The sequence below is a fragment of the Acanthopagrus latus genome, chromosome 1 (genome assembly GCF_904848185.1).
Source record: "Acanthopagrus latus isolate v.2019 chromosome 1, fAcaLat1.1, whole genome shotgun sequence".
NCBI classification, from domain to species: Eukaryota; Metazoa; Chordata; class Actinopteri; order Spariformes; family Sparidae; genus Acanthopagrus; species Acanthopagrus latus.
Window position 1 is genome coordinate 27,775,100 of NC_051039.1, and position 21,047 is coordinate 27,796,146.

At 41.3% G+C, this 21,047-nt stretch overlaps 1 long non-coding RNA gene across 1 annotated transcript in view; it reads left to right on the forward strand.

Moving 5' to 3' along the window:
• The window catches only part of LOC119024525, a 48,640-nt gene that overhangs the window by 5,938 nt on the left and 21,655 nt on the right, over positions 1-21,047 (forward strand). The window contains exons 3-4 of the long non-coding RNA XR_005076489.1: positions 2,745-2,914; positions 18,013-18,086. This is a non-coding gene — a long non-coding RNA (uncharacterized LOC119024525). The remainder of the gene's footprint in view (positions 1-2,744; positions 2,915-18,012; positions 18,087-21,047) is intronic.

Genomic DNA, 21,047 nt, shown 5'->3' on the forward strand with positions numbered 1-21,047 from the left:
AGAGAGAGAGAGAGGGAGAGAGACACTTTCAAAGAGCTAAAGCTTCGCTATGGTGAAAATCCTCTCCGCCCAACAAAACCAAATCAATCTATACCCCTCAGCCATCCCCAAACTGCGCTGCGCTCACACGTACACACACATGGGAAGATGATCCTGTAAATCTTTGCTCTCCAGGGGCTGTTTGAGTGCTACTCCAGGGGTTTTTTGGGGGGGGGGGGACCACAGGGTTTCAGGGATTGAAGGAAGAGTGTAAATATCCCCAAATTGCAGCTAAAATGTAACATTAGGATTGGTAAGCCCCACTCTGGCCCGTAATCTTCCACAGCACTAAACCATTGCACTAAATGACCTCTATTACAGAGCCAGGACCCATTAAGTCAATACAGGAGAGATTACCTGTGAAATAGAAGCAACTAGCTGCCTGCTCTGACAGTCATGGCCCCCAAAAAAGCCTGGGGCAAAATTAGATTTGGGGCTGGGTGTTGCATGTGCCTGCGGGCTAGAATTAGAGGATGTAATATCGACCTCCGCTTGCTTGTTAGGAAGGAATGTGTGTCTGCCGACACGAGGGTTAACTACAGTGCAAATGGCAGGGATCAAATCCAGGGCAGTGTTGTGTGATTTAAGGCCAGGTGAGATCCTACAAGCAGAACTAGAACTGTGAGAGTGGTCAGGTGGATGGTGACGTCCTGTGCTCTGAATGTCACATGTTGGAGTCCAGCAGAAGTCAGTGTTTCCATCAGCGGTTATGTGATACAAAAGGTCAAAGGATTATTTTTTGCAGGAGTGGTATTTTGAACTCAGAGGCTGTCATCAGGTGATGTATATAGTAAATTTAACAGTGGTTTGAAGTATCAACTTTGTGAAAATAGGAGGTACGTCCAGGCTACCTGCAAGCTCTGAGTTTCTAATAACTTTATGTAATGACAGTTGCTGATAACCAAAATAGTTACCTGCTGAAATACTTCCATGTATGTTTAAACGTATACTGTTATTGCAGACTGACAAACCAAATAGCAATGTAAGGTGCATATCTGAGTAATGTTCTGCCTCTCTTTGAGTAATGTGGCTTGTGCTAAAGATTCTTGTTTTTTACTGTTGTAATCGTGGTTTTGTCTTGTGTTTGTACTCAGAATAAATAAAAATCTGAAAACTAAAAATCTTCTACATGCCACAGATGAAAAACACATTGTGCAAGAGTAAAAGATCATTCACGGCAAGCGCTGGCTGGAGCTGTCAGCCTGTTGGGTGTAATTTATTGCATTAAATCAAGGGTGTTGTGCTACATTTTGTTGTATAACTCAGTCAGTCGTCCATGTCAAGGTTCGATACATTCAGCTGATTTATTAGATGAACTGAAAGTGTAGGTGGCTGAATAGAAAAGGAAACATAATTAACAATATTATGAACCACCCTGAAAGAAAGCGGAGCATCTGATCTTTATACAAATGAATCCCCCTTTTGCATTGTGTATCGAGTATTTCAATTATAATTCATGTTGTATAATATAATTATGTGTAATAATGATATGTTTTAAGTTTTCAGCTTACACAAATTACATAACACACATTACTATTCTGTTGGTGGAAATGGAAATGTCTTCACATGGTTTTAATGAGCAAACCCATTAAAAACACATCAGTTATTTTCGTACCAGTGAAGAACATGAGTGGACATCCTCACCTGCTCGCTAAAAACCTCCCAACATCCTAAACATCCCCAAAAACTGTCTTACTCCATGAATATTTTTCTTGAATCTCTCCCTCAGTCTGTGTGTCAAAGTAATTTGAGTACATTACCACTCCAAATGTTAGCTTTCATGTAGAAAAATTCAGTTGATGTGTGTGAGAAAGAGAGAGAGAGTGTGCGTGTATTTTTCTGTGAGATGCTATCGGAGCAGAGCAAGGTGATTTCAATGCTGCGGTCACGCAGGGTAGCGCTGTTCTTTGTGCTGATGCGTGCTTACATTCATACATGCATATAGACGTGAGGACCAAATGTGAGGAGTGTGTGTGTGTGTGTGTGTGTTTAGGTGGGGGGGGGTGTTGTTGCCGTTGCAGACGTCCCGCAGGGAGCAGATAGTGGTGGAGATGGAGGGAGGACATTTTTAAGCACTTCAAAGTGGCCTCATTCCACACAGCTGAGCTCAGAGGTGTGTGTACATCTTTGTGTGTGTGTGTGTGTGTGTGTGTGTGTGTGTGTGTGTGTGTGTCGGTGTGTGTGTTCTTCCTCTGTAAATGGGTGTTGTCTGCCAGTATATGTCTGCTATATGTAAATACTTTTTCATAAGAAAGTACTTTTATTTATCAGTGTGTGTCTATATGTTATTCATGTGTAAGCCTGTGTGTGTGTGTGTGTGTGTGTGTGTGTGTGTGTGTGTGTGTGTGTGTGTGTGTGTGTGTGTGCGTGAGGTGGAGATGGACTGCCGTACCTGGCTTTGTTTATGCCCTCTTCCAATCTGGGCCCTCGTGGGAATGACCTACACAGAGCATTTTGTGTGTGTGTGTGTGTGTGTGTGTGTGTGTGTGTGTGTGTGTGAGTGTGTGTGTGCGTGCATGTGTTTGCGGGCCTGTTTTGGAAGCTGTTTTAAGTGTGTATATAAAAAGCGATGTCTCACACACACAGAGTGAGCGAAAGTGAAAAGATAGAGAGTGTCACAGTGAGTGATGAGTTTCTGGTTTCACCCTCGGACACGCTGAAAGTGAAGTACACTTTCTATTGCTTTGTCTCCTCTTTCCCCGCAGGAGAAAATGGAAATAGCCAACATCGAACCGACGCAGTCAATACCACTCTCCAGAAAAGGGCTGAGAGGGACGCTCTCCGCCGCAGAGCAAGAATGATGGAGGGAGGAGTGGGCGATAGCCGGAGTATGTCAGGTTTCATCTACCCTCCGTGACACGCAGCGCTCTGACAGGTCTGCTGCACTCAATCTAGTCTCAAAACTATCCCTCTCATACTCACACACACACACACACACACACACACACACACACACTTTTTCTCTCTCCATGTTGTCCTCTCTCTCTTTCATGCGTTCACCCTTCTGTCTTTTCCTCTCTTTCCAGTTCTCACACTCTGTCTTCATCAGTCTCTCACCCCCTCTGGGCTGCCATTTTGCAGCATATGGCGCTCCCACACAACTACTCACACACACACTGCCATATGCGTTTACTCATACACTCTCTCATGCACCATCTTTACTCTCTTCCTGTTTATTTGCTCTTCTTCCTTCTCTGTGTGTCTTTATTAAAAAAAAGCACCTAGCCAAGTCATTTGCATTTAAATGAGCTAATTATAAAAAGAAAAGTAACAAGATGGAGAAGAGGCGATGTGATTGGAAGGATGATTTTTAATCTGTCAGAAATTTTCATCTGATGTTTCCTCGACCATTTGATTGGCTGGAATAACTTCAGTTATAACAGTCAGTTATTCATAACCTGCCAGTCACTGAGAAATGTCACGTCTCCTCGCAGGATTTGATTTGTCAGCCTCTTTTTCTGTCTACGTTTGTCTCCAACAAGGAGACCGTTGGCCTATGGACACTGGTATAGTTTGGTTATCCGAACTTGAGGTGTTTCATTGTGTGTGTCAGGTCGAAAACATCCATAGAGTAACTTGTAACATCTTGCGCAGTGGGGTTCCCTGATAGTTGGCTCACCAAGGAATTTACATGCACATTTCCAAAATGTGAAACACATGTCACAGATATCACACAGACAGTTAATCGTTTGGCCTGCACACAACCTGTGCGTACATGATTAAGGCCTCAGTCATTACTGATTTAATGAGGGTTCAAAGTGTAGGCAGAGGATAATTGTGGTCTTATTCTCAACAGAATAGGATTATTAATGTGTAAATCCAGAAAAAGGAGAATTAACATGGTGAGACCTTGAGAGATGACGCCTGGAACTCAGTGGTTACACATCAAGAGTTTAATGAGGGGCAACTAGGATGTTTCGACAAAACGTACATGCAAAGAGAAGAAATGAAACGTGTCTTTAAACGACAGAGCACCGAGCAATTCAAGTCCATTTTTATTTGTTGAGGCCAAAATTGCAAACCCTGAAATTTACCTCAAAAGGCTTCACAATCTGTACAGCATACAACAGCGTCTATACAAAGACCCCAGCTATTCACAACTGTGGTAGGCTTCACAATGGCTCGTCATTATATTACAGTTTTTCTGGATTGTTTACACACAAAAACTGGTAATTGAGACACACTGACTACAACATATAACTCATGCACCAACCCCCTGAACCAATTCTGCTAAACTACAAGCACAATTCCTGCTTTACACTCAAACTGCAGTTCTAAAACACACTTTTTTCAAAACACTACACACAATTCTCTGCATTTGGCACAACTTTCATGGAGAAAATCTCTTGTTTTCACAAGGAACACACTGTCATTCAAAATTCTAAAGTCAGTTGCCCTACTATGCACACTGACTCCTCACATGGTCAAACACCTGTCACACAGTTTTACAATTAGCAATCAGAGCTTTAGCATAATGCAGAACTGAAAGATTACCAACATAAGGTGGATAAAATATATTTGTTACCGCATATTTGTGTGTCCTGAGTATAAAAACAATATTCTCAATATTTTACAACACAGTCATGTATGAGCTGTCTGTAGTAAGTGTAACACTGAACAAAAAAAGGCCTAAGTCATTATGATCAAAGAAGAAGAAGTGTTGTCCATTCATCATAGTGTTTTACATTGAGCACATCAGTGTTCAACTGGTTCTTCTAAATGTCTGTTCATTTGATGGTTTGTATGTGCCATTTGAAAACAAAATACCATTTTGAGAAGAAATAACATTGTTTTGAATGTAAAGTTACATTTTGCAGGAGAATTGAGGGGTTTTGCCCATTGCGTGTGTGATTTTTGATTTGTGTGTAGAGTTCTGAGAGTATGAGGCATGCTTTCAGAAAATGTGTGTAAACAATCGAGAAAAACTGTAATGCCTCCATCTTCATTTCTGGGGTTCTAAAAAAGTCTCTCAGATAAGGCAGCTTAACAAAATACAATTTTATGCAGAGAAAGTGACACTGAACACAGTTTGAAGTATGAGGACTAAATGAGGAAATTAATTAATCGCATCTTCTGTATAAACCCTGATGTTTTCATGAGATACTATATATTTACATATGTAAACATACTCCTATTTGATGAATACATTTCTTTTATACAAACATTTATTCTGGTTTTTGGTTTTTATTCTGTTTTGTCACCAGATGTTAACTTCAAGTTGGATTAATATGATATTAGCTCTTAACCAAAGTATCCAAAATGCTAAATTGCAGTAAGGTAGCAAAAGATAGTTTATGTTTAGCAATTGTTCATTGTTATTTGTTTTGCAAAGTATATTTTTTGTTGAATTGTTTATGCTGGCATATTCGGGCACATCAAGAGCCAGGAGAGGGGACAGATTGCTTGAAACAAGAGCCTTTGGAGATCCAAAACCTCGTCATACAAGCAGTCTCAAATATGTTTCGTTCCTTTAACATCAAACAGAAACTGTAGTGTACATAGTGCAGAGGAAATGTCACCTGTGTCTCTCCCACACAGACACATACAGTACATACATAATCATTAGTCTCTTTCTCTCTCTCTCTCTCTCTCTCTCTGTCTCTCTCTCTCTCTCTAATCAGTGGAAGCTCTGCCTGGCTCTTTCCTTCTGTAATTACATCCCACATAGTGCATCAAGCAGCAGATTGAATCCTCATCGCTGCGCTAAACGAATTTCAAGAGGAGAGAGGGATCTCACCCTCTTTAATAAATTCTGTCTGTCTTTCTGTCACTGTGTGTGTGTGTGTGTGTGTGTGTGTGTGTGTGTGTGTGTGTGTGTGTGTGTGTGTGTGTGTGTGTGTGTGGTGTGTGTGTGTGTGTGTGAATGAGTGGGGTTCTTCTATGACAACTTGATCTAACAAACACACACACACACTGACACATACACTCACGCCTGACACCGAATGTACACTGACAAAGTGTTTGATCGCAGCACTGTTGCTCGTGTGTTTTCACTGCCTTTGGCACAAGTCCAGTTTCAGTGTTTTGTTGTGTCCTGAATGGATGTGAGCAGCACTTTAATTAGCCGCAATTGTTGGAGGTATTTGTGGCTCATGAAACGTGCTGACTAATGAGATGTTAATAAGCTCTACACAGGCACTGGCACTGCCAGTGGAATAGTCACCATTCATAATCAATAGTGCTGTGTCCTCGCTTCTATGTAAATGTATTGATCTGCCTGCTCCCCTAAATGAACATGTGTGTCTCTTTGTTTTTTTTGTTTTTTTTTTTTTTGCTTCAGGCTCTGCTCTTCACTGCTCCTCTGCTTGGTTCTCCTCTTCTGTGTGTTGGTGTGTTTGTTTCTGGGTGTTTGATTGTGGCTATTGAGATGGCTACCAGCGGTGTGTGTAGGCGTGTGTTTATTTGCATTTACATGCAAACTTGTGGACACACATTATGCTGCGTTTCTTAGTGTTTGTGCCAAAAGATCACATATTTTTCTGTGTGTGTGTGTGTTGTATGAACATATACAATTCATCTGTGCATTTAGCACAATGATCAGTGCAACCTTTTTGTTGTGTTCTGTGTGTGTGTGTGTGTGTGTGTGTGAGGTGGGGGTCTCAGGCGCTCCTGTGGTGAGATTGCATTGACCGCTGTGTTATTGCTCTTTAATTATCAATTACCGCAGCCCCCCATCCCGGGCAGAGTGGGGGGGTGGAGGCGTATGCGGAGGTGATAATGAATACAGAGCTGCCATTAGGACAGTAACTGGGCTCTCCGTCTGGGGCTGGGGAGCCAGCAAGGAGGAGGAGGGGAGCTGGCTGGTGTGCTAATGAAACAGGCTGCAGCTCAAGACAAAAGAAAAGCCACCATCCCTCCCTCTCCCTCTCTCTCTCCCTCTCTTCCCTTCTCTCCATCCCATCTTGATCCCCTCATCATCTTTTTTATCTCGCTCATGTATTTTTTCTTGCTCACTTTGCAGCCCACGCCTCAAACGCACACGTCCGCTACAAGCAACGTACACATTAACGCACACACACACTTTCAAACACACTCACAAGGGACAGCGGTCTCACAGACAAACCGTGTCTGTATTTACTGAGTGGGTCATCTTTGAAGCTGTCAGCTAATCCGTTTGAAAGTGTGCCCGGTCTTTCAAAGCATATCATTACGCTGAATATTTCACATTGTTTTTTTGGTGTTGTTGTTGCTGGTGTGCTGTTCCTTTTATGGCTATATTTTCACTGCTGTCTGTCATTGTAAAATGGAAGACATGCTAAAATTTACACTTTCAGTCTCTAAATCTGAAACAAATAGAAACCCCAATGGATATTTCTAGGGTTATGTTGTAGAAAAACATCCATTCATCTGACTTTAATGTGTAAGCAGGCATCCATATTGTCTCTGTGTGCTCACAGTGATTATTCCAAGTGCAGATAGGTAGGTAGGCATCCTGTTGATTTGTTTTGAGGGCATCTGTCAATAATACTATGAGGCAGTCAGCCTATCGGCCCTTACAGTGCTTCAGCTTTGAATGTCATATATAGACGAGAGTGATAGCGCTAAAGTTACCTGAAGGATTAGCAGTGTTGTGTCAGTGCCTTATTTAAAGCAGCATACATCTAAAATCATCATCTTGATGATGAAAAAAAATCAGCTGCATTTTGTGCAGATAAATAGCTTCTGCTTTTGGAAATAAAAGTGTTTGGATTATCCTATACTAATGCGCAGACTCTCGGGACAGGCAGTCAATAAATCACTGTGCCTGCCGACTGTGCCTATAAAGAGATGCCACATGACATTATATCAGCAGCGCTCACATGTAAATAGCCTGTTTTATGTGGCTGACATGTAAATGCCATCAGAGCAGCAGTGTAAAGCACAACGGGACAGATAGTGAGGAGCTTCCCTTTGTCCTTTCACTGCATGACAGATGATAGCTGCTCCTAAAATGCAGCTGGCAATCACATCCTATTTTTCCCTTTTAGAAAATGAGACACATTAAATGTCTCCTGGAGGGGAAATGTGAAAAATAAACAGAAATAAGCGTGGCCTCTGCACCAGCATATAAGTAAATTGCTGAATTAAAGCCGTAACAGCCACAGGGCAATATGATGGCACATTTTTATTTAGAGGCATATTATCAGGGCAACACCATCCAAGAAGTAACAAGCAGACATGAAGAAGCACTGCTAAATGTTTGTTTTCACTCGCAGGGCAAATTGAAACGTGGTGTAGAAAACGTGACCAAGAGGCAGCCACACTCTGCTTTGTCACATGTCACATGTGCAGTCAACCTGACTGGGCGCTGTGCCAAGCAGAAACAAGCCGCTCCACCTGTTGTAAATCTGCTTTGGTGCATTGATACAGTGGAATATGAAGGGGTGGGTAAACCCTGACCTCCAGTCTGGAAGCCTTGTCAGACTAAATCTCTGCCTAAAGAGGAAAAAGTGAGTTACATTTTGATGAGTGCTTATATAAATCCAAGTCCTTGGGACCTGGAATAAAGCAGTGTTTTTTTTTTTTTCAATAGCCTGTATTCACAGTTGAAGTCTCACTAGGGTTCATCTCCCACATTATGAAGCACTAAATGACAAAGACATTCCCCAACCTCAGTCTGAGAATAATTGAGCTCTGTGGGTAAAGTGGGTTAAGGTGCTTTTACCCTTCAATATGTATTAACTGAATTCATTTTCAGCATCTTTGTCTGTTTAATATTCAGAATAATAGTAGTTCCTAAACGAGTCAGGTACTTGAAGCTTTTGCCCATTAATTTTTCCACAACCCCATGCTTCATTTTGTGGACAAAACCCTGGGTTCCTGTCCATGACTTTACATCTATTCAGGCTTTTCTAACTGGACAATTCCAGATGGAATTAATGCACCTCCAGCTTATATAGCTCAGTTTTTTGTTTAATTTTTTTTTTTAATTAAAATTTTAGCTTGAACTCCTACCAAGGCTACAAAGGAATAGATAGAAAGCTTATGAAATTACTTTAACCATGTGTTCTTTGACTCAAAGACCCAAATCTACTCCACCACCAAAGGACTGGCAACTCCCAGTGCCCACAGCAGATGTGAGAAAAATCCTGCATAGTGTGAATGTGAGTAAAGCAGCTGGGCCTGATAACATCCGTGGCTGTCTACTTAGAACATGTGCCCACCGGGTAGTCGATGTTATTACTGACATCTTGAACATGTCACAGTAACGGGAGACTTACCCCACATGCTTTAAGACAGCTACTATTGTCCTTGTACTTAAAAAGTCCGCAGTGTCTATTCTTCATGACTAACACCCTGTGGCACTCACCCCCATTCTGATTAAGTGCTTTGAGAAACTGGTTCTCATCCCAGCCAGCCTGGACCCTCACCAATTTAGATTCAGAGCCAACAAATCCACAGGGGATGCCATATCCACTGCCCTCCACTCAGTTCTCACCCACTTTGGAAATAACAACACCTTTATCAGAATGCTGTTTGTTTATTTCTGTCCAGCATTTATTACAATCTCACCCATGAAACTGATTGTAAAACGTCAAACAAAAGGATCCCAGATAGTTTGGATTGGCATTCATCCCTTTACTTAAATGCTCAGAGTGCTGTGTGCTCAGCCCCTTTCATTCTTGCTGCACACCCATGACTGCAGTCCCTGGCATGGATATTAGCTCACTTTCCCCCCAACAAAAGTCCAATTACAGGAAAAATGAACTCTAAGAATGATGTGCAGGATAAAAGGAAATTGATTAGGTGTTACGATGTTGGCACATTCACTCATCTAATTATCAACAATGACATTTTTTATTACCTGTGAACCTGCAGTATCCTGGAAAACCTTTATAGGTGGCTTTTCTCACAAGGAGCTTATTCTCAGCACACTGATTGAATTCATCCATTCAAACAGCAGTATTTTTCCTCTTCAGGATCACAGTTGGTTGTCTGTAGGAAAAGTGGAGTGGGTTGTCTTGGAAACATTCAGGTACATTCTGACTTGTGTTATGCAGAAAGAGTCTGGATGAAGGACACTTTCTGTCAGAGCACTATGACATCATTTTTCAAAGGACAAAGAAGTAACATTATTATAGGAAATGGGACAATAATACAGCCCCTCATGCCATTTTTGGCCTCCTAATTTAGCTCACAAAAATAGCAAGTCTTCAGGCTATAGAAGTCCACTGGGCTTTCAGTCTGTGTGTTCTCTGAGAGCAGCAAGAGAGGATGCAGCCATGTTAAAGGTCATGGGCTCTTCTCACAAAGGAAACCCTTTTAAACAAAGACTAGAGCACATCAGAATTTATTTAGAAGGGATCATATATAGCAGTCACAGTGTTAATTCATTTTTTAAAAAAGATAAAAGTAGGTGTGTGAGGTGTGCTGTATCAGTGTGGAGCACCTGAGCTACTTTGGGAATTATTTCCTTCTCAGTGGCCCTTCCTGTTCCTCCTCTGAGACCCCCAGCATAAAAAACAAACAAACAAAAACATAACCACACTTGGACTCCAGTGGGAGATTAAATTACAGGGTAGGGGTAGTGGTGGGGTGGGCAGCACTCTGACCGCACAGAGGATGTTTGAGCTCATGTCCCATCACCATCTAGACCCACCACCAGGGTCCAGACATACAGACATGCAGATAGGATGTCCAGTGGGAGAGGGGAGAGGACAGCAGTGCGTACAGAAAGCCAGCGCTCTGCCAGCCACAGCCAGCTGTGCAGGGAGACGAAGACGAGTCCCGCCTTCTCTGTCCCCATCTGTCAGTCTGTGTGCATCTCCATCCCTGCTCCGCTCTGTGCACCTCTGTCTCTTTTCTACGCTGATTGATTAGCTGTTTATGTGTTTTTCTCCGACAGCCACCCCCCCCAACTCCCACATTGCTGTACCATCTTCTTCTTTACCCTCTAACATACCTCCCTCTTTTCTGTCTATCCACCCCTCCTCTGCTTCCTCTCCTCCTCCTCCTTCCCTCTCACACGGGCAGACAAAAACACCACCACCACCTCCTCCTATTCCTCCTCCTCCTCCTCCTCCAGCCCCCCTCTCTCCCCTCCTTATCCGAGAAAAATAGACTGGATGCTCATGCTTGCCAAAGTGCCTGCGGAAAGCCTGGCCAGGGCTTTCACAGAGCTCTAGCAGTAATAGGCGGGCAGAGGAGGAAAAAACACAGCACAATTTGGTCCATGTGTCTTGTTTCAGGAAATTGCATTTTAAAGGGCAGCAGGTCTTTTTTTCATTCAAGTGAAGGGTGAGAAACCTTCACCTTCACTTGTCTGTTTGGGAACATCCCATGTTTCTGTGTATATGTGTGTTATTATCGTACATCCTTGTTTTTTTTTTAAGCTTGAAGAGCGAGTTTCAGACATTTGAGAAGATTACATCGCCAGACATTTCTAATACAGACGCACAGTTCAGTATCTGCTCATCTCTCCCCTGAAGTCATTTTGTAAAACAGATTTATTTCATTTTACAGAGTTTTTTTTTTTTTTTTTTTTTTTTCACATTATTGCAGCGGTCTTGTTTTTTACTCTGCTGTTCTTGTTTTTGTGCACTAACACCCGTGAGGCACAAGGAAAGAGGAAAGAAAAAGATGAGGAAAAACAGATTTACATGCAGCTAATTGTTACGGAAATGCCATCTCCCTCACGCCATTGTCTCGCTCCTGCACCCGTTTGGATGGCACATAAAGACATAATTCCCCTAATGTGAGGTATTTGTAACGCTGCCTTTGTTGGCAGCAGGTCGGCTGGCATATCACTCCACTCTGAGGAGCCCCTGCCAGCCTCGCCAGCCCCACGCGATCCATCACCACCATCTTTGCCAGACTGGCCTCAGCACACATGATCCTGCACCGAGGCGCAGGCCCGATCCTCTGGAACAACATCAGGGGTGTGGAGAGTGTGTGTGTGTGTGTGTGTGTGTGTGTGTGTGTGTGTGTGTGTGTGTGTGTGTGTAGCCTGTTCGTTAGTCATCTCATTGTCACTGTAAACAGCACTCTTTTTGTCCTCCCACAAGCCACAGTGGTGTGTGTTTTTGCTGGCCAGTAAGTGCTCATTACTGTTGCAACTTAAACCGCTGATTCGAGATCACGGCTACATTTTTGTTCGCTCACGTGTTCGTCAGTCTTCAGAATGGTTAGCAGCCTGAAGGGATCGTTTTCAGAGCTTCTTTAGCCAGTCGCAAGCAAAGTTTGAATTTAAGTTAATTTTGTGCACTTTTGCAGATACTTCAAACAAACCTTTATCCACACCAACATGTTCGTACAACTTGTGTTTAGCCGTCATATACAGTCGGTATTAAAAAGCTTAATCAGTGACTTAATAGCAAAGAAAGCTTCAATCATTCTTTTAAAACGCTACAAAATAGCATATTGTGTCAGATCACACTATAAATAAGGCTCAGACCTTTAATTTTAACTGCCTCTGTCCTCTGAATGGCTCATTTAAACCAGCGCTGAGCTCACTGGCATTGTTCGCATTTTTTGGCACGGTCTGTCTGCCACTCGGCCCGCAGAGCTCAGGAAGAGACGGGGTTAAGCCTGATGCACTTCTTTTTTACTCAGCCTTTCTGAAAGCAGCCAAACAATTCTGAGGCAGTTGTTGGCTCTTTGTCTCTGTCAGATCAGCTTTTGAAATCCACGAAGAAATCCCAAAAAATTAAAAAAAGGACACAGAGACCAATACAGCTGTCAGGACAAGTGAGAAGACAGAAACTCACCAAAAAAAACCCACAGTAATAATAATCACATCACCGTGAGCGAGCATGTTCCCTTCTGTGTATACGTTGCTTTTATTTAACGTGTCAACACCAGCTTTACTTCTCCCTCCCCTCCTGCCCCGCTCACCACTGTCTGTGCAATAAATGCCAGCAGACTGGAATTCATCTAATTCACTGCGCCAGCCGCAGTATTTCCCATCCCCCTGTCAAAAGCCGGATCCAGCCTCCTGCACCTCCTTGTTTACTCTGCTGCTTTATTCTTCCTCCTCGATGTACACATGCAGTCCTGACCACAGCGAAGACAAACACAAATCTTTGTGGGAACACGGTGTACAAAAGGGTAACGCCACCTTTTAAATAGCCTCATTTAGAGTAATGTTGTCTCTAGACTTAGATCTGCTACAGACAGCAGGTTTATGTGAGGTCAAATTAGCCTCTTTAACCATCTCATCTCCTTTTCATGAAAGGCCTTTATTTTGTCCAGCAACGTTGAAAGAATATTTCAGTTGAAGAAAGAGCTTTTAGTGAACGAAGGTTTTCTTTGGGGTTTTACATGTTTTCCTCGGCCTGTTAAACTCATTCAAAGCACCTGATCATTGTTTAAAATTGCACTGTCATCAATCTAAAAATAATGGCTGTGATTTAACTTTCTTTTTTTTTCTTTTTTTCTTTTTTTTTTGACGAAAGCAGGAAAATGAAAATGAAATTCCTTTGAAACCCAAAGGAAAAAAGATTTCATTTCATTCGACCAAAAGACAAACGATCAGCTTCTGTAGCCAGAGATGTCTCGTCTCAGCCTTCAATTCTGCCTCCTCCCCAAAGGAAATTAACCAACGGATTCCTCCTGACAGACAGCTGTTCCTCCCACAGTGGGTCTTCTTCATAACCCGCACCTCCCCACGACACACCCGCACACACACACACACACACACACACTATTCTGAGTTACTGCCTCCCAGGAGAATAAATCTGCAATCAACTGGGCCTATAAATAGCTGTGGCACACTTCACTGCTGCTGAGGCCCCCCTGTCCTTCCCAAAGAGCTGCTAACACACACACACACACACACACACACACACACACACACACACACACACACACACAATCACACACACTCTGAGGCTCTCCACTGTAATCCAAAAGCAGGGCACCCGGCCTTTCTTTGCTGCTCTTTGCGTTTTCTCCTGCTGACGTTATGTGCTAATATTTCTGCGAGCAAACACATTAACAGAGGCTAATTAAAGTAATTTGTCCCTCACATATCTGCACATTAGTTCTAATAGCTCTCAGGCAATTAAAAGCCCGAACCACCAGCCATATTAGCCATTCCATCTGAATCACTGCGCTTAAATCCTCCGAGAGAGCCGCTAACGCTACGCTAGGCTAACGCTAGTTATTGGTAGCCGGGGCTAATCACCTCATTAGTCAGCAGGCTTAATGAGATGTGTTATTTAAGTAGATACTGTATCAGACGGGGGGCCTGTTCTTCCAGAGCCAACACACAACACAGAGAGAGGGAGAGTTGTATCATTAATCTCACAATAGCGCACACACTTAATGGTTCGACAGAAAATGACTACAAAAATAGATTTTATAATGAACACTTTCAATAACTGTACATCGCAGTGTGAGAGAAATTTATGTTCATGTTAAAGCAACAAAAAGCTCCTCGACAAGACAGAACTGAAGCAGTAAAACCCTCATTATGAGAGAAATGTAGAAACAATAGATGGATGCAACAGATATATATATATATATATATATATATATATATATATATATATATATATATATATATGTGTGTGTGTGTATATATATATATATATATATATATATATATATATATATATATATAGATATAGAGAGAGAGAGAGAGAGAGAGAGAGAATAGTCAATTTTCAATAGTTTTGTTATTTTGACAGCATAAATGAAAATCAAGAAAACATGTTAGGATCATCAGTTTTCTCTCCACACTCCTGAAAAGGTAAAGTCTGGTGCTGGTTTAGGAAAATGGGCGAAAAAGAGAACAAAGCTGAGTTGCAGGTTTGCTGCGATTCAGTCCATCATGATTGGTCCACTTTCAGACCTGGCTGTGTCTCGTCCCAACAAGGCAATGCAGGAAGAATTTCAACCGTTGGGGCAAATCTCTTGATTTTCATAAAGAAGCTTCTCTTTGTTGACATCCCCTTTAATGAGATGATGCAGACCTAGATCTAATTTGTGTCTCCACCTACCACTGTATTCAAGTTTCACATTTAAGCATTGGATTCTTCTGATAAAGAAATACCTGGCAGTCTTTTAAAAAAATATAGAATGTTAGACTGAACTTGTCTCGAACAGACTGCTCTGGATCTCACATAGTACAATTACATTTGACTCAGAGAAATAAGCATCCATTTCTTCTAAAAATCGTCACCAAAATGAAAGCTTTTTACTAACCTTCACAACTTGTGACAATTGTAACAAACATATATTTATCCAGTTTGCTCTACAAAATAAAGAGTTTCACATTTTTTATGTTTTTCTGTATGGACGATAGATAATGTTTTGGAATTGCACAGAAGAGGGAATATTTTTTTCATCGAGACAGTAACATTCTTTTTTCGTTTACTCAGTGAGGTTCGGAAAGCAAATGAGAGGAAAAACCGAGAATGATGTTGGTAATTGTCTCACCATCAGGGAAACTGAGGAAAAACAAACTGGACGCAGCTTTAAAAGGTCAGACTGACTTATTGATGAACCTTGTCAATTACTGCACTCTGCAGAGCTTCAAATGAGGGCTTTTTAATTGATCAGTGAGGATGCAACATGGCAGAGATGATTGTTTCGTGTCTGCAGGTGCTTTGTGTGAGCAGGTAGACGTGTGTGACTTTCGGTGTTGGTGTGTGTGTGTGTGTGTGTGTGTGTGTGTGTGTGTGTGTGTGTGTGTGTGTGTGTGTGTGTGTGTGTGTGTGTCTGCTACCAGACCCCTGACCTTTCCATGTCCTGATAGCATCCCTGGGGAGAGAGGGATGGAGGGACGGGAGGGGGAAGTGAAAGGGGGAGGCCTTTGTTTTTCTGCTGGTGGCCTTAATGTCACCACAGTTAGAGATTTGATGGAGCCCACAAGCAGTTTTTTGGGACCCCAGCTTGAAAACGAACACAGGAACAGGGTTTGTTTTTGGAACCCAAGCGATAAATATGAATTATGATTCACATTCATGATATTTGTCCAGTTTATGTTTCATCTTACCAGTCTTAAATCTCAAGCCTTTTGTTCTTTTGTGTAAGGTTTTTATACCTCCTGTTAGAGGAAAGAGAAACATCATGTGCACCTACACCATGAAAGCAATCCAGTGTGTTGATGCCAGATTTAATTGTCTGGGGCAAAGGCGAGTGTAAACTGCACGCCTCACACACAATAAGTGCTAGTGTTACCAGGCTGCACGGCACGTTAATGGAGAAGAAGGAGGGGAGCTCTGAGGTATGGGGGGAGTTTCTCTGGTGCTTCCGACCCGCGAATCACATCACCTCCTCCCTTCCTCTGCCCCCTCGTTCCCCCATCAGGCACCCACCATTTGCTCATCCATCACCATCGGCCTCTCGCTCTCCTCTCCCCTCCATCTTCCATCACTCCACCCAGCCAATTTAGTCCTCACTCATTTTTCTCTCCTCCGCAGAGCGCCGTGCTTTTGTCCTCCGTCCTAACCTCTCTTTCACTCCTTTGCCTTCCCTTCTCTCCCCCATCCGCCGGTGTCTGATCGCAAAAATTTGAGCGGTCTGTTGTCAGAGAGGGCGATGAATGACAGCTCTCTGAGTGTGGTGGGGTTTTTTGTGCATGCAGTCTGTTGCTTGGGTGCTTTGAATACATGTAAAAAGTGTGCACATGTGTTTTGATGCACGTGTTTGTGTGTGTGTGTGTGTGTGTGTGTGTGTGTGTGTGTGTGTGTGTAGATTCTGTTGGTAATTAAAACCAATGAGGACCAAAAAAACAAAAACTACACCCAGCCTTCGCCATCTGTCTCCCTGTAAACCTGATACTCTTGAACCACCTCTGTCTCTTTCTTTCTCCCTCTCTACCTCTTTCCACACACACACACACACACCTATCACACACACACTCCATAATGTGCTGCTAATGCTGCCATCCGGCCATTTTCCAGGAGTTTCTCTGTAAGCCGTTGCATCCAGAATTAAAGAGTATCAGTTAGAACTGCAGGGTACAGCAGCCTGGCCTCAGCCTATCATGTTGGGACCATACCCACAACAAACATACACACATATTACCCACCAACCCACACACACACACACACACACACACACACACACTTTACAAACCCATCCATCCACACACATACCCCCCCCCCCCCCCACCCCCCTTGGTCCCCAGGCTCTCTTTGCCACTCATTAACCCTGTCACGTTTACGGTATGAATTAAATGATTCCAGCGATGCATCCCCACGCACCGAGGGAGCCACAGCCAGACCTCGTCCCTCCTCAAGGCTGGAGGGACGGCCCGAGGCGCCACTCTGCACCCTCATTATTACCAGCAGGGTGGTCGCTAGCTGCCACACTGTTATTTTAGCATGCACACATCCGAGTGTGTGTGTGTGTGTGTGTGCACTGTGTATCTACTGTGCGCCTGTCATCTTCTGGATGTTTGATGTTTCAATGTCTGAAGGGAGGCAGCCGCGCCAGACGGGCTCGTTTGTGCTTAGAGCTGCAAAAAGTGACAGCGCTATTCAAGGATATTTGTTTTCCTTCAAGGAAGAGAAAAGCCGCAACATTAGGGTGGAATTTTTAGGAGTACACCAAAATGTTATTATATCAGTTCAATACAGCGATACTTACTTGAGTATTGTATTTTTTTACTATACTTCATGTATTTGACAACTTGAGTTACTAGTTAGTTTTTAGATTGCATGTGGCATCAGAGCGAAAGCAGCACATTTTAACATTTTATTTATTTAATCAACAATCTTTTTTTCTTTTTTTTTATAAAAAGAAAATGATTCTGATAACCAGAAAATTGAATATCGTGTATGATAATTGGCCAGGCTGATAATCAGCTAAACTATAGTATACAGTATATATACATGTAATTATATGTATAATTTACAGTACATTTACCTGTACCTTTATAATAATATCAAAGGACCTTTACCCAAGTACTAATACATAGGATGGCTTTCGCTTTTTTCATTTTAACATGATATCTTTACTTATATTTAAGTAAGACGTTAAGGTTAATTTAACAACACTGAATGATTGTACAGTATGCAATTAACGTGGGCTATATATTTGCAGGTTTAAACACAAGTTGGGTTTCCAGGAAGTCTTCTCTGGCACAACTGGACTTCTAAGCAGCAGCAGCTTTACAGGTAGACAAATAAATGTGACATGCAATGTGACAACAACAGAGAACATTACCTCTAAAATTGTATGGTAAACACAACACACACAAAAAAACGTATGTATATATATATACACACACACACACACACACACACACACACACACACACACAAATATATATATATATATATATATATATAAATATGTATATATATATATATATATATATATATATATATATATATATATATATATATATATATATATATATATATATATATATATATATATATATATATATATATATATGCTTTACCTCTATGCTCAACTTCAACCTCCCTTTTATTATTACACACAAGCAGGACACCCAACTTACACGAGAGCCTCCAAATCTCCAGCACACGTATATTTAGTTTTTAGTGAAGTAGAAGACATCTTGTTTCAAGCGGTTAAACTTCTGAAATGAGAAATACTTTCATTTTCATAGATTCTGTCTTCTGCAGGAGTAGATGTCATTTTAAGATTTTTTTACAGAACCAGAAACTGTTATTAACCTTTGTAATGACTACAGCTCCACAATACTGTAAAAAAGAAAATCATATTGCAGTTATTTTATTGTGATTGCAGTGTGATTCACAATTTGTAGGAATTACATCACAATCTTTATTTTAACTGAAAAAAACAGTTCATATCACGATGACATTGGTTGGTGGCTTTACCAAACAAACATGTTCTCTTACATCTGGTGGCAGGTTCTGAAAGGATCACAAGCATCACATCACACAGAACTCAAATACGTAACGCTCCAAAGTGCCACATTTTTAAAAATTTGCTTTTCTTTTTCAGTCTTTCTTGAGGATCTTGAGGAAAGTTTTGGTTACTAGAGAAATGATAGTGATACGAACATGATAGATGAAAAATATATCAAATATCCTCTGTTTATCCTTATCTAACAAGTGTACTGAAGTGATGTGATGAATGTGCTGCCTTGTCTTGTGTGTGTGTTGTCCTTGTAGTATTTACTCATGCAGCTGTATTTTTGTCGTCCTTTGTTATTTTTTTGTCTCAGCTGTTGTTGTAAAGACACGGCTTATCTCTGCATGTGACGGCCTGTTCAAGAACAGCTTTTATTTGGTTTCTTTTCATTTATGTTGTGCTTCTCTGTGCAGCATGTGAGCTTTCATCTTGTTTATGTGGAAACACATTTCCCCATGGACAAGAACAAAAGGGATGAAATATGAAATTCATTGCAATTGAAAATGATCAGAAAATAATTCAGTACGATGAGATGATTCAAAATTTCGACTTCAAGTCAACACTGTGAGATTTACTCATCTTACATTTGATTCATCTCAGAAATGTCACTCTTAAGACTTAGCATGTTGTAACTCCGGAGGAAATTATTTAGGCTTCAAAATGTTTTTTGCTTTTTGTGCTGCTTGTCTTGCTTTGCTTCTTACAATACTTCTTTTAGCCCCAGCCAAGGGACTGCAGGTGAAAATGAACCTGACATTTTACATCAAACTAGTTCATGTTACATCGCCCTTGATAAATAAAAACGGCATATTTTCTGCACATGCAGAGTAAAAACAGTGGTGAAATGTATCTTAGTCAAGTGAAGTACAGTTTTGGAGGTACCTGTCCTTTGCTTGAGTATTTCCAACTGCTGCTATCTCAAACTGCCACTCCACTACATCTTGTGAGCAAGTATTGTATTTTTTACTCATTTACATTTACCTTTAAAAAAAAATTAGCTAGTAGTTACTTTACAGATCACATGCTGCATTAGAGCTAAAGCAGTGTATTTATTAATTATTTATTTTATTGGTCATTAGTTAAGAAAAAACACTGATTCTGATAAGTTAAGTTTAATTTATAGCTTTTATAGTTGGGTACGATTAATGACAGATACCTTTACTTTTAGTAAAAGTACCATTTGCATGGGTGACATGGGAAAAAAATATTTTAACACAATATCTTTACTTTTTCTCAAGTATGACTTTTGGGTATTTTATACAGCACTGGCAAAACACACTACAGTTGTTTTCATTATCTGGCGATTTATAACATAATTACTCGATCAATCGCAGTCAGCAAATTGTTAAAAATGCTCATCACAATTTCCCAGAGCCCAAAATGAAATCTTCAGATTGCTTCCTTTGTCCGACCAATGGGCCAAAACCAAAAGATTTATTCTTATTTACTGTCATACATTTGAAAGGAAAGCAGCAAATCCCCGCATTTAAGAAGCTGGAACTTAGAACATTTGTTACATTTTTGCTTGAAAAATTACCGAAACAATTATTCTGTAATCAAAATGTGTCTGTAATTAATGTTCATTCAACACCACAGATTGATTATTCAACACATTTTTGCAGCTCTGCTTCATAGCAATGATGTTCCAATTCTGATTACCACTCATAGAAGTAGTATGTAAATACAAATACTGTTGATGACCCTCCTTTACATTTTAGACCCATTAAATGATTTTATTACATGCACATTCCCCAGACTAGTGACCATTATTTCAGGGCCTGCTTCTCTCTCACAGAGACTTAATACAGTACATTCCTCATTAGACCCTCCATCTAACTATGTTTGTGCAAGTACAGACTCACATAGCTGCAAAAAAAATGAAAGTATCCTTGTTGTCTGGCATATTGTCGGCCTTTTTACAACCAGCTGCAATCGATCCAAATAAAAATACCATTCACCCTCCTTCTCATTCACCCTCCCCAACTGCTGGAGTGTGTGTAGGTGTGTGTGTTTGTGTTTGTGTGTGTTGGTGGGTGCATATGTGTAAGTGCAGTCAAACGTGACTCTCCTCCTCCTTAGTAAAGCAGCGCCTTGACACGTGTTCGGGTAATGGTGCTAATACGCTCATAAATCGGAATCAGCCCGGCAGTGTCAGATAAAAGAGAGGGAGAGAGGTTGTATGTGTGTGTGTGTGTGTGTGTGTGTGTGTGTGTGTGTGTGTGTGTGTGTGT